The 14,550-nt window shown below is 45.3% G+C and overlaps 1 protein-coding gene across 3 annotated transcripts in view; it reads left to right on the top strand.

Annotated features, from left to right (window-relative positions):
• The window catches only part of ADRA1A (adrenoceptor alpha 1A), a 110,672-nt gene that overhangs the window by 27,036 nt on the left and 69,086 nt on the right, over nt 1–14,550 (top strand). The window contains exon 1 of one of the 3 annotated variants that reach the window (XM_083184470.1): nt 10,064–10,162. The exons of the other annotated variants lie outside the window; for them this stretch is intronic. The gene's annotated coding sequence lies outside the window, so the exon portion shown is untranslated. Of the gene's footprint in view, nt 1–10,063; nt 10,163–14,550 lie in introns of those variants that run through there. 3 annotated transcript variants of the gene reach the window in all.

Below are 14,550 nucleotides of genomic sequence, written 5' to 3'. Positions count from 1 at the left end.
TTAAGGTGCCGGGTGCCGGGAGCGCTGATGAGGCACGTCCAGTCCGTCTCGCGCCCGGCCACGCCCCCCCCATTTTATCACTTTTTGATGCCTGATACATCTGGCCCTAAGTAAGCTGAGAAGTCATTGTGGAATGAAAATGCTGGATTTAAAAATGTGAAAGAATTTGCAGGGAATTAATAAATTCTGTACAAATAAGTATCATGCCAATTCCGCTATTTAGCCAGGATATAACGGCAGCTGGACTACAACTCAGTCCTATATCAGCATTATTGAAAAATAGGATCAAGGGACTAGGATGTAGATCAATTTTATGTCAATGATTGACAAATTCCCAGCTATCCAGAATTTGAGAATGGTGCAGGGATGCGTTAGATTGGGTCAGTCTAGGAACCACAACAGGGAGGAAATTAAATGCAATTGAAAACCATTTGATTGCTACCCTTAGATTCCACAGCAATGGCCGTTATGTAATAAGATTTAAAGCACAGAACCGCCAGACCCCCTCTAGAAGTATGACTCTTATTACCCCGGGGCTTTTAATTGACCATACAGATGTGTCCCGCTATGTTGATGCTGCATATAGCAGCTTAATGTAGCGGGATAGCAAAGTGAAGGCAATGCGGCATGGCCTGACTGGTCTCATTGCAGCGGGTCCCATTCACTTTAGTTTGATCCCTACACTATGTCCCATGTTGCAACAACACAAGAGAACACATCTGTATGAATTGTAACTTAATATGTTGTGAATATGTTTGAAATAAATAAATTGAAAGTTTTAGCAGCAGATTTCATTTTGACCGCATAGATTCATCCAATCAGGAAACAGAACCTCCACCCCAGAATTCTGTTTGTTTGTAAAACGTAAACTTATTTATACTGGGTAACAACTTTGAGGCCTTTTTGTGCCTATTTTAAACCCATGGTATAAGAGAAAATTGGTTAAATAAAAGCTTATACATCTTAAAAGCTTATATATCTTGACACATAATTATAAACATTACATTATGATATATATTCCTTTTCTCCCTATATGTAAAAGTTAGACTGTACTTAGTGCCTTATTCAGCATGGCTCGCTAACCAGCGTATATACACTGCTTATCAAGCCCATAAACGCCACCTGGCCATATGCCTACTCACCAGCGGCGTAGCTACGTTTTGGGCGCCCCCCCCCCCCCCCCCCGCCGTTAGGGGGGGCGCCCCCCGCCGCCCATGCAAACCCCCCCAATCCCCCGCAGCCTTACCTTTCACGCTGGTCCCGGCGGCTCCGTTCTTCTGCTGAGGACCACCACAAAATGGCCGCCCCTATACAGCAGACCCCCCATACAGCAGACAGTTTCTGTCTGCTGTATGGGGGCGGCCATTTTGTGGTGGTCCTCAGCAGAAGAACGGAGCCGACGGGACCAGCGAAATAGGTAAGCCTGCGGGGGATTGGGGGGAGGTGTAACTATAGCACCGCAGCCCCCGGCACCCCCATATGCACAGCGCCCCCCCGCGGTGGCTGCGGTGCTATAGTTACGCCACTCACGCCTCCGAATCCCCTTTGTACCATGCCAGGGGATGTACGAGAACACAGCCCCTTGAATGTCCCCTCGAGGGGACATAAAATCATTCAATGGTCGCCGACCATCAAATGATTTTCACCCGTTTGGAAATAAAAGTCAGTCTTCACTTTTATTTCCGTCGGAGTCCGCCGAAGACGGGGCGACATCAGCTCCGAGCAGGGAACACCACAGTGCCAGAATCTACAGTGTAGGTCTCTGGAAACTTGTACCTACACCTTGTTTTCAGGGACTTCTCTACCTTACATAGGGAAATCTCCGGGAAAATGGCCACCGCACCATTTTCTCAGTGATTTCTGCTGCCCGTGGGAGCAATGTTTTTGGACAGAGAGGGACGTTGGACTGCTGGGGGAAAGCACATGTGGGGAAACATGCTCTTTCCCCACAGATAGAACAATGTTTGGAATCAAGCTCAAGACCTCAATGATGTAAGGCCTTAATGCCAACCATACTACCATGCTGCCCATTATAAAGAAAGTATTTGTTTTTCCTTCAGTAGTATACATTTGTTTAATTCATTGGTATTCTCTGCAATGTCAAAACAGAATGATTTATTTACAAAACCCATCTGGCTCTTTCATTCGCTTTAAGTCACATACAGAAAATTGCATTTGCTTTTTATTGTAAACTGCATTGCTGAAATGTCACAGTGTGCGGCGACAGATTATGTTTCAGAGTGGAATACTATGGGCTCCATGTGTGCAGCTCAGATGATTGTGAGTAACATCAATCACTGTATCCAGGGAAATGTAATTGATAATAATAGAAAATAATTAGCTTTAGTTTTTAACATTAAGCGTCACGCTCTATGTTTACTCAGGAAAAAAAGTAAGGTAAGCCTAATATATGTAATATTCCATGTCCCCCAGAAACCCCTGGGCCATATCTCCAAACTTTATATCTTAGAACCGGGAAAAGTGACGGAGCCACTGTGGTCATGTCTAGCGGTAGGCTGCCTCTAAGCCAGGCACGGGGAACCTTTAGCCCTCCAGCTGTGGTTTAACTACATATCCCAGCATGTCCTGACACAATTTTGCTATTTGGCCGTGCTAAATCTTTTGCAAAGCATGCTGGGATGTGTAGTTTAACAACAGCTGGAGAGCCAAAGGTTCTCTATCCCTGCTCTAAGCCTCTTAACCCCACAACACCCATTTACTGCCACACGCACGCCTGCTATGCAACATATGGGACAAACCTCTCTACTGTCCAATTATGACGGAACAGCAGGAATTAGCCCCCTTTTGCCACAAATGCACCTGGCTTGAAATGTCTAAGGACCTCTTTATAATGATCGTAACAATAAAAAAACAAGATCTTGCTGTATTTTAACAAATATATCCGATGTAGCTCATCCAAACTCAATGGGCCCAAAGCGACAATGGCACCCCTTTGCTGAGTCACTCTCAACAAATACTTTAAAAATATGTTCTATGACCAAATATATGCATTCGTTCATTACACGAATTTCCCACTGTTACCCTAAATTGAGGCCAGACACTCATGCAATTTTGCCTGATTTCACCCACTATCGACGGTCATGTCCCTAGATCGCAAGTGCTGTATATAGGATCTGTCTGAACTGACATCCTCCGGAAGCACTTACTGGGATCGCATAAAAAATGTTGCATACAAAAGGACTGCAGGCTCCCAGGCGGTTCAAGTGGGATTGTAATGGATTAATGTATGGAGGCCTTAAAATGGGAATAAGAAGCCAGTTATCATACTTACTGTAGATAGGCTTTCCCACGTCTATGTATTTCCCAGTGGAAGCCGTCATATCCTAATTGTTGGCAGTGTACTGCTGGCTATAGCAGTGTTATCACTAGATGTAACCTTTGATCTATAAATAAGATCTCCCTTTGATAAACGTTTATCCTTTGCTTTGCCACTTTATATAGGCTCTTATCATTTCAATCAAATAACTCCAACATATGCAGTTGTCTGACACTGATAGGAATTATAGTCTAAGCAATAGGACCATACAGTGCTTGTTGCGTAGTCTTATTTCCAATTTGGTGTTATACTTCATTCTTGTACATTTTAGCAATACATTCATAAATTTAAACTTCATTTAGGACAACCCTCCAACGAGGCTGCACCGATCTGTCTACTCATGTGACTGTGTAAGGCAGGCATGTCCAAAGTCAGGCCCGGGGGCCAAATGCGGCACATGCTGTAATTTCAAGCGGCCCGCAGCCTCCAGCTGGAAGCGGGCAGAGCATCAGATGTGGGAAGCACAGCACAGGACACTAAAGGTGGGGCCCCGGCGAGCACACCTTTACCTTGCTGTCTGCTGCAGTGAGGAGGTGCCGGCCGCCATAGTGAGATGTGTTTGGCATCTTACCCCTGCTGCTGCAATCGTATATCACCCTACTCCACAATCACAGTGACAGCAGTGTTTGGGGAGGGGGGCAGCAAGGGGGAAGCTTGCTCCCGGAACATGCAGAGCGGAGCAGGGCAGCAGCGGGAGCCTAAGCATCTCCTGTCCTTACAGTGCCTGTTTTGCCTCTCCTTCCTCTGGCTCACACAAGGAGCTGGGAAACATACAGAGAAGGGAGGGGGCAGAGTGGGGGACATACAGGGAAGGAGGGTCAGGCTGGGGGACATACAGTGAATGGAGGCAGTGATGGCCATTCAGAGAAGGGGGGGCTGGCTTGGGGACATACAGTGAATGGGGGCAGAGTGGTGTACATAGTGAATGGGGGTCATACAGTGAATGGGAGTCATACAGTGAAGGAGGGTCAGGCTTGGGGACATACAATGAATGGAGGGACAGGCTGGGGGACAGAGTGAATGGGTGCAAAGTGGGGAATGGGGGACATACAGTGAAGGAGGGGCAGGCTGGGGGACATACAGTGAATGGGGGCAGGCTGGGGAAATACAGTAAAGGGGCAGGCTGGGGGACTCAGGGCCTTATTGTGGTTCACTCCTTCTGGCAACTTCCTTCTTAGATGGACAAAACCATGTGCACTGCAGGAGGGGGGGATGGGGATTTAGATTTGGGTGAGTTATTTTGTTTCTGTGCAGGGAAAATACTGGCTGCTTTATTTTTACACTGCAATATAGATCTCACTTTGAAGTAAAACCCCATCCAAATCTAACTGTCTCTGCACAAGTTACATCTGCCCCACCTGCAGTGCACATGGTTTTGTCCATCTAAGAAGGAATTTGCCAGGAGTGAACCAAAATAAGGCCCATAGAGTGAATGGGGGCAGAGTGGGGGACCATTCTGATGTGATTAATGATTCAAAGAATGTCGGGCTGAATGGTCGGCCGCCACACATTTACACTTCACCAAATCTGGCCCTAGTTGCAAAAAGTTTGAACACCCCTGGTGTAAGGGCTGGGTTTTTCAAATGGTATTTGCACGATATCCGGGGGTTTGTGGGGTTACCTGCAAATAATAAGAATCCCACTAATGTCTCTGCATTTCCCACAGCAGAAGCTTTCTATGGGGGCTCCGCACATGTACGGTCTGCAGACTGCGTAGTGAAGTGAGACCTGAAGTGACCCTATTAGTGACTACTTCACTACATCCGAGCACTTGTACCTGGATGGGGTTTTTTGAGTACATTTGGGCGAAAGATCATTTTATATTGCCAGCAATAGCTGTAATAAGAAATTATAATTATCAGGTCTAAAGCCTGATAGTAAATATGCTCATAGGGGGTCAATTTATCAAATAATAATTGCGGGACATTCCAGAAAACAGCCATTTTGGGGGGAATAGTCACATATAATAAGTACCCCTCCCCCCAATGTTCCATGGTAGGGTCTCCAATATCTGTGTGGCCTCTGCATTTCTGATAGCAACCCCCATAGGTTTCCCTAGATGGCATTACCTTATAGTAACCTATGATATACTAATGTTTGTAGAGGGAGCCTGTGGCTCTCTATCTGTGTCAAAGTGCGCACTATGGGCATGGTAAGAAAACGTCATACTCTCACACTGCTTCCAGCTCTACACCAGGACGGGCTCTTATCAGACTCCGACTCCAAGCAAGAAATTGTTATTAAATTTGCATGAAAATTGTAATTTTTCAAATATACGTGACAAATATTTGGCATAACAAAATGTAGATTGTGATAAATATGCCTCAAATGGTTGGATGTACAAAAAAAATGCACCAAAAACCCCGGATTGTGGGTTTTTACAGCATATTCAAATTCACCGAAGCCCCTCCTGGCTGGGCTTCGATGCGGGAGCTACGCCAGCTCTAGCTGGCATAACCCCATAGAAGCCTATGGGCTTCTCTTCACACTGCTCCTGTGTGAGGGATCCAACACGGATCCCTCCCAGCATGCCCTGCAGCCACCAGCTTCTCTGCACATATGCAGAGGGACTTCCCTGTTAGAAACTAGGAAGTCCAGGCAGGTGCGGGGATCGCAAAGGGCAGTTCTTATCGTGAGAGCTGCCCTTTGCTTTGCTCATCGCATCTGTTAGTACAGATGTTGGGATGGAGGGATGTACAGGTGGCGGGATGTACCGCCGCTGCTTGGTACATCCTGCCCAAAGTGAGAACAGGGTCACACGTGGTAGTGGCAGAATAGAAGCCATAGCACTAAGTAATAATTATCATAGGTTTCTTTCAAACATATGCAGATGTAAAAAGCACATCATGTCATCATACATTATCGCTGCACTCGTGCCAAACATGCCCTCTCGGCACCCCAGGTCCAGTGCAACCCTGCTAGCGCCATCTGTCTTTTTGCATCTTTTAAACTGAAATGACTTCTTATACACATATAGCAAAAAATGCGATCCATCGTTACCAGCAACGTACAATCATTCCCAGGAATACAGGGGTTGCAATGTTGCTGGGTAGTAATGTTTAAATTATTTGAAAAAACAGATTCCACGTCCATTAGAAGATATGTGATCATGTATTTCTGATTACTGTCGTTTGATGATTCGTGTTTGACCAGAAAGGTCAGTTGAATGCTATTTACCAATCCCCCGGTACTGTGCTTCAGAGTAATACGCCTATGAGTATTGATACTTTTAAAACCTATATACTATAGAGACAGCGTGTGTGCAGCAAATGCGGCTGCTTTTATATAGCTGTTTCTGTGTGGTGTCATGCCTTTGATTTTATTCTGGCAATTGCAGCTAATGCAGTCATACAAATCCCTGAACTCCAGGTGTTCTCCTTTCCGCCATAAAGCAGAGGGAATGTATATTGCAAACCCCGCTGTTACCAAACCATTTCTACATGGTGTAAAAATACTGTATATGGGGATGGGTGGTAGGTTTTTTTTTGTGTGGAAAATTTGCAGCATTAGAGCATTCCTGTTCACTGTCCTGGAATGGACAGAATTCGGGGTGTCTTTATGGAGAACAGGTCACCCTCCCACATCCCCGTAGTGATTCATATTGGTAACAAGATAATAAATCTTTAGACCCAGAACCAGTTGCTTCACCTAAAATAGCTGTTCTTTGCTTAAAGACATACAATATGCTTGCAGACAATAGTTATCTAATATATGTATATTTTATTTTAAAAGATAATATTCTTCTTTACTGCATATAGGTTGTGTATTTTAATGAGCACATACTTGTGGAATATGACAAAAGTATGTGATATGTTCTCATCCTTCAGTGCTGCCCTTTCCCTCGCTAAAGAATCTTATTTCAAAATTCTCATCGCCTCCCAGTCTTCCAACTCCTGACGCCTCTTTGCCACTGTCAACTCCCTCCTCTGCCCACCACCACCTCCTCTCCCCTCCTCACTATCTGCTCTTGACTTTGCCACTTTCTCATCCAAGATTGACTCCATACATCAAGACATTGTATCCCACTAGAACGCCAGCAACCAGCCACCTCCTAATCCTTACCACCCCTCCCCTTCCCTCTTATCAACTCTAACATCTTTCTCCCATGTATCTGGTGAGGTAGTAATGGCCCTCATCCATTCCTCCCCCACCACCACCTCCCCACTTGACCATATCCCCTCCCACCTCCTCCGCTATCTCTCTCCTTCTGTCTGTTCCCATCTTGCCCACCTTCTCAATCTCTCTTCATCTCATCAGGCTCTGGCCCCTCTACCTTCGAGCATGCTATGGTCTCCCCTATTCTTAAAAAACCTACCCTTGATCCTAACACCCTCTCCAACTACCGACCCATCTCTCTCCTCCCTTTTACCTCCAGACTCCTTGAGCTTGTTGTCTACAATCGCCTCACTGACTTTCTTTGCTCCAACTCTCTGCTTGACCATTCCAATCTGGCTTCCGTTCTCTCCACTCCACTGAAACTGCCCGCACAAAAGTCTGCAATGATCTTTATGCTGCCAAATCTAAGGGCCACTACTCTCTGCTTATTCTTCTTGACCTCTCTGCTGCTTTTGACACTGTCGACCAGCCTCTCCTTCTCCAAATCCTTGACTCCCTTGGCCTGCATGATCCTGCTCTCTCCTGGCTGTCCTCCTACCTCTCTGATCGTTCCTTCTCTGTCTCCTCTAATGGCACTACCTCCTCCCCACTTTCACTAACCGTTGGTGTCCCACAAGATTCTGTTCTTGGTCCTCTCCTTTTCTCTCTCTATACATTCTCTTTAGGTGAGCTCATTAGCTCTTTTGATGTCCAATATTATCTCTATGTTGATGATACTCAAATCTACTCAAATCTACCTTTCCTCCCCTGACCTTTCCCCCACTCTCCTCACTCATATCTCCAACTGTCTCTCTGCTATCTCTTCCTGGATTTCCCAGCGCTTTCTCAAACTTAACATGTCCAAGACTGAGATGATTCCTCCTAACTGGTTTCCTTGACAAATGCCTGTCTCCACTCCAATCTATCCTCAATGCTGCAGCCTGACTCCTCTTCCTCACCAAATACACTACCTCCACCTCCCCTCTTCTACAAGCCATTCACGGGCTTCCCTTCCCTTTCAGAATTCAATTCAAACTTCTCACACTCACTTACAAAGCCCTCACCCACTACTCTCCCATTTACATCTCTGACCTTATATCCCTTTACACTCCCACTCGTCCCCGTCGCTCTGCTAACACACGTCAGCTATTCTGCGACTTATTACCTCCTCCCACTCCTACCCCCAAGATTTTTCACGTGCTGCTCCCTTACTGGAATTCTCCACCTCTCCCCCTCAGACTCTCCACTTCTATACAGAACTTTAAACAGGCTCTTAAGACCCACTTCTTCACCAAATCCTGCAAACTGTCCTAACTTTCTGTTCCTCACCCTGTCTACCCCTCCTGTGTCACCCCTGTCTGTCTGCCCCTCCTCTTTAGAATGTAAGCTCTCACGAGCAGGGACCTCTTACCTCATGTGCTTATCCTTTCTTACTTCAGTAGTCTTCGACTGCACCAAAGCATGCTGTTTGCTGCAACCTGGATACTTATGTTGCAGTAATCAGCTGATTTTCCTATAATCATTTACCCTGCATTTGTCCTGTATTTTCTTCAACTGTAAGTCACTGTTTTCCAGGTTTGATTATGTGTACTCTGTAATAAATAATAATATGGGGGGAATTTTTTGTGTCATTTCTGACATTCCAACATCATTGCAACGGCATATGGCCACATCGTTCACAACTGAATTTATTCTTTATTTCAAAACACCCTTTTCATTCATACAGTCATACAGTGTGTCCTCATACACTATTGCTGCAGTGGCATAGAGTATCCCTTCTCAGCATGCCAAGTCATGTGTGATTTGGCTTGTACCTCGCATCTTTGCAGCCCAAATGTGCATCTTATTCGCAATGTATTATACCAAAATGGATTCACGAGACTTCACAGATTAAGGTCATAATGCTCAGACTACAAAAGGACAATATTACAATCCAGGGACTATAAAGTGGCATGTGATGTAGTCAGTGGGCACATAAGGGGCATGTGCATGGGGTCTGATGGCCAATAAGGGGCAAGTAGTGATGTATTTTGGCTTATAAGGGGAGTATAGAGGTCTGATGGCATAAAAAGGGCATCTGGAGACCTCTGAAGAAAGGGAGTGATCTATGTAACATAATAGGCATTTTGTAATAAGGAAAGTTGCAAAGTATGAGTTTGCTATTCTGTCATGTGCACAGTCTCATACATTGCACATTTTAACATATTCTACATTTTTTACTCTTAAAATAAAAAATAAAAATTAAAAAAAATCACTTTAAGAAATTTGTATTTGGTCAAATCTGATTACTAGTGTGATTTAGTAACACAAATAGAATCTCTCAAAGCCCCCCCTCCCCCCCCTCCATTCGCAAGGGTGTTTGTTCGCCGTGGCCACACGCACCCAGAGCATGCACATTTACAGAAATGGATACTTTTTACACAATGTATTCTTATTACTAGTACAGAATTACATCAGCTTGAATAACCTCTCTTTATTCATCTTTTTACATTCAAGGACACAGTATCTATTCAAGGTGTGTGTTCATTCAGAATATTCTTGATATATTGTATCCATATTATGCTTCACTGTGTACATTCAGTGGTCAATGCAGTTAGACACAAGGGCAGCGGGTTGCCAATGAAACAGCATGAAAACACTGCCAATGGCTCTGCAACTCTGTCCCCTTGTTGCCTGAGCTGTTCCGGAATCATGTATTTTTGTATGCAGCCCTGTGGGTTCGCCAGTACTGTAAGTAGTGATTTTTTTTGTGAGACAATCCTGAGCAGATATACGTATATTTTCTAATATAACAAAATAGGAATGTAATTAGTTTACCAGGGAGCAGTGGGACTCAGGCCGCTGGCATTGCGTGCTGCACACTTCTGTCTTTTGCTCAGACATTGGTAACAGTTACCTCTCAAGGGGCCTTATTTTGGTTCATTCTTTCTGACAAAATCCTTCTTAGATGGACAAAACCATGTGCACTGCAGGGGGGGCAGATGTAACATGTGCAGAGAGAATTAGATTTGGGGTAGTAATTTTGTTTCTGTGCAGGGAAAATACTGACTGCTTTATTTTTACACTGCAATATAGATCTCACTTTGAAGTAAAACCCCACCCAAATCTAATTCTCTCTGCACAAGTAACACCTGCCCCACCTGCAGTGCACATGGTTTTGCCCATCTAAGAAGGATTTTGTCAGAAAGAATGAACCAAAATAAGGCCCAATATTATGCAACATGGTACATTTTTTATCACATAATTTGACAAGTCAACAAGTCAACAACAGTTCCATTAGCCTACCGACATTTCACCCATAAGGCTTTGTCAAGGTGAAACAGTCGTAGGCTAATGGAAAAATTGCTGAATTGTCATGATATTATGTGATATAAAATGTACCATGTTGCATACTATTGAGGTGTAACTGATACGGATATCCAGGGCCACCGACAGTGGGGTGCTGGGCAGCTCATTTTGCCCATGGTGCCCCCCCCCCCCAGGAGTGGCAGTTTTTCTTCTCTTTTTCAATATCCTACATTTTATATTTCATCTTTTTAAAAATCAAATAATGATATATCTTAATGCATACTACTAAAGTATATAAAATATTTAATAAAATCCCAGTGCACCCTTGGAACTGACTTACCTTCCTCTTTTGTTATATCTATATCTCTCCAGACAGCTCTCTTCTGTCTCTCCAGCCAGATACTTATTTCCTCCGGACAGCCCCCTTCTGTCTCACCAACCTGGCCCCCTTCTGTCTGACCAGTCAGTTCCCTTCTGTCTCACCAGCCAGGCCCCCTTCTGTCTGACCAGTCAGTTCCCTTCTGTCTCACCAGCCAGGCCCCCTTCTGTCTTTCCAGCCAGCTCTCTTCTGTCTCTCCAGCCAGATACCTTTTCTCTAGCCAGCCCCTCTTCTTTCTCACCAGCCATTCTGTACATACTGTATACATTTTACACAGATAAGACCATTTAGAGCAATGATAACTTCTGTGCAACAATAATGTTCAATGGAAATATAACTGCTACTACAGTTGTCCATTTATTCAGCAGTGTGGCACAGTTAAACATATTTAATGCCAAGTGCCATCTGCAAAATATTTGCAGTTAAATGTTGCACAAGGTGATTGATTTACAGAATTGTTTTTAATCTCAAATTCATCTCTACAAATGAACCCCATTACTGATCACTGGGAAGTTTATACATCTGGCACTAATGAGTCAACCAGTGGCGTAACTACTAAAGGTGCAGCTGCTATGGGGCCTAAGCAGTTTCCAGGGCCCGCAGTTCCCCCTGTACCCAGGCACAGTCCAAGGTCTGCAGACTTACCTACCATCCTGCCAAGAAAACGGTAGTGATGTTCCCGCACTCCCAAACATCCTCTGCTGGCTGCTTTGAAGGCTCCTGGCAGTATCCACTCAAAGACATCACAGCAGTGACCCGCAGCAAAGCCAAAGCAGTCATATAGGATAGGCTCTGTTCACAGAGATTCCTTTTTTATTTTGGTGTCTTGCTTCCATTTTCTCCCCAACCTTCTGCTCACCCACTCCCCCTCTCCCATTCGCAGCAAATTCTTCCCCTCTCCCCCATCCGCAGCACCTATCCACGGCACCCCCTACCCCATCCAGGGCACCCCGACCTTCCCCCCTCCCCAATCCACAGCACTAGGCTCCCTACTGCTCACTCACTAACCCTCTCCCATTCGTGGCGACCCCAACCCTCCTCCCCCATCCGCAGCACCCGCTCCCCCATCCACAGCACCCCTACCCCTGCTCCTCGCCCACAGGTTCTCTACTGCTCACTCACTTTCTGACACAGACTCTCCCACATCCTTCTTGTTTCTCTCTCTCAGCCCCCTCTCTCTATCTATCCCTCACACAATCTCACACACCCCTTTCACTAACAACGACACCCACTCTCTGACCCCTGTCTCTCTTCTCTCTCTATCCCTGACACCATCTCTCTCAACCCCTCTCTCTCTCTTATCCTAACACTGTCTCTTTTCCCTTTTTCTCTATCCTTGACATGGTCTGTCACCCCCTTCTTTCTCTTTCCTCTCACCCCATCTATCACTTTTCCTGACACCTTCTCTCACCCCCTTCTTTCTTTCCTCTCTTCCCTCTCTCACCCCCTCCCCTATCTTTCTCTCTGTCTCACTCTCTATCCCTGACACTGTCTCACTCGCCCCCTCTCTCTCTAAATGCCACCATATCTTAACTCTATCTCTTTAACTCTATAACTGTCTCTCTTCCCTCATTCTCTATCCCTGACATGGTCTCTGATCCCCATCTCTCACTATCCCTGATGTCTCTCACCCCATTCTCACTATTTCCTCTCTCACCCCTATCTTTCTCTGTATCTCTCTCTCTCTAATCCTGACATTTGTCTCTCACCCCTGTCTCTCTTTCCTCTCTCTATCCCTGACACTCTCTCTTGCCCCTTCTTTTGATTCCTTCTCTCACCCTCTCTCACTATACCTGACACTGTCGCTCATCCTTCTCTCTATTATCTCTCTCGCCCCCTTTTTCCATATACCTGACACCATCTCTTACCCCTTCTCTCTCTTACCGCCTCTCCCTCTATATATCCCTGACACTGTCTGTCTCACCCCCTTCTCTCTCTATCTATCCCTGACACATCTCTTATACCCTTCTCTCTTACCTTTCTATCCCTGACACTATCTCTCATCCCATCTCTTATTTCTTTTTCTCACTCCTCTCTCTCCCTGACACTGTCTCTCTCACTCCCTTCTCTCCACTCTCTCACCCTCTCTATCCACCCCTGACATTCTATTTTACCTTCTATTCTCTCTCTCTCTCCCTGAAACTGTCTTTCTCCCACTATCTCTCTGATGCTCTCGCCCACTCTGACTGTCCCTCTTTTTCACCCTGACACTCTTTTGTCCCCTTTTTTCCCTCTCTGACTCTCTCTCGCTCACTCCCTCTCCCCTCCCTGACACTGTCTCTCTCCTGCCACTCTCTCTCTCCTCTCCCAAACTATCTGCATGACACTGTCTCTCTTTATCTCGCAATGACACACTCTCCCTGACACACTGTCTCCCCTCTCTTCTCTCATGCCCTTTTACTCCATGAAAACCATCATCTCTGTTCTAGCTAATCTCTTTCCTTCTGACACCCTTTTTATCTCTCACTCCCGTCACTCTCTATCTCCTGCTCCCCAGGGAGCATTGTAGTGACAACGTTGGCAGGGGGCCCCCGTTCAAGATTTTGCTATGGAGCCCTCAGAGATCTAGTTACACCCCTGGAGCCAACCCTCACTGGAATATGAAGTCATTAACTATGGTTACACTCCACATCATTTCTTATCATCTTGCAAATATTTCTGTTGGTGATTCCCAACACATTTGCGCTATTTCTTTTTGCCTTAGGGTAGGAATCTGTATTAGCTTTCACATATTAAACAATTTCCCTTACATATGCCCTCAGGTCCTCAACACTCATAGGAAAAATGTTCCAATATACATCACTGAGAAAACAGAGAGGTCTCTGTAACTGCTTTGCATGCGCAGTGCACTGGAAAAAATACTTGTGCTTCCAATGCCATTTTCACTGATGAAATGCAAGTACAGTGCAAGACTAAAGTACGGTAACATGTTTTATTTAAAAAAAAAAAATATTTATGAAATAAAACATTGGTACTTATGTAGTATCTGGGCTGCCGATTTTTTGATTGTATGCCTTAAGTTAAGGCATACAATCAGATGCGATGCGATGCGATATCGCATCGCATCGCATCCGATATCGGATGCGATGACCCGATTTTTCCATAGGAATCAATGTTAAAATGATTCCTATGGAAAAATGGGTCCTTTTCATACCCCTACTATCCAAGTGGGCATGGAGTTGGATATAAACCTGTGGCGAGCGTAGCGAGCCACCGAGCCCGAAGCGTGGCGAGCGAAGCGAGCCCCGCGAGGGGACGGTATTCGTCCCCTCGCGGGGCTCGCTTCGCTCGCCACGCTTCGGGCTCGGTGGCTCGCTACGCTCGCCACAGGTTTATATCCAACTCCATGCCCACTTGGATAGTAGGGGTATGAAAAGGACCCATTTTTCCCATTGAATTCCATGTTAAAATGGACTCAGTCCATTTTAACATTGATTCCTATGGAAAAATC

Source organism: Crinia signifera, chromosome 4 (assembly GCF_055691185.1).
Source record: "Crinia signifera chromosome 4, ASM5569118v1, whole genome shotgun sequence".
In the NCBI taxonomy this organism is placed as follows: Eukaryota; Metazoa; Chordata; class Amphibia; order Anura; family Myobatrachidae; genus Crinia; species Crinia signifera.
This window is presented reverse-complemented; position numbering and strand designations above follow the sequence as displayed.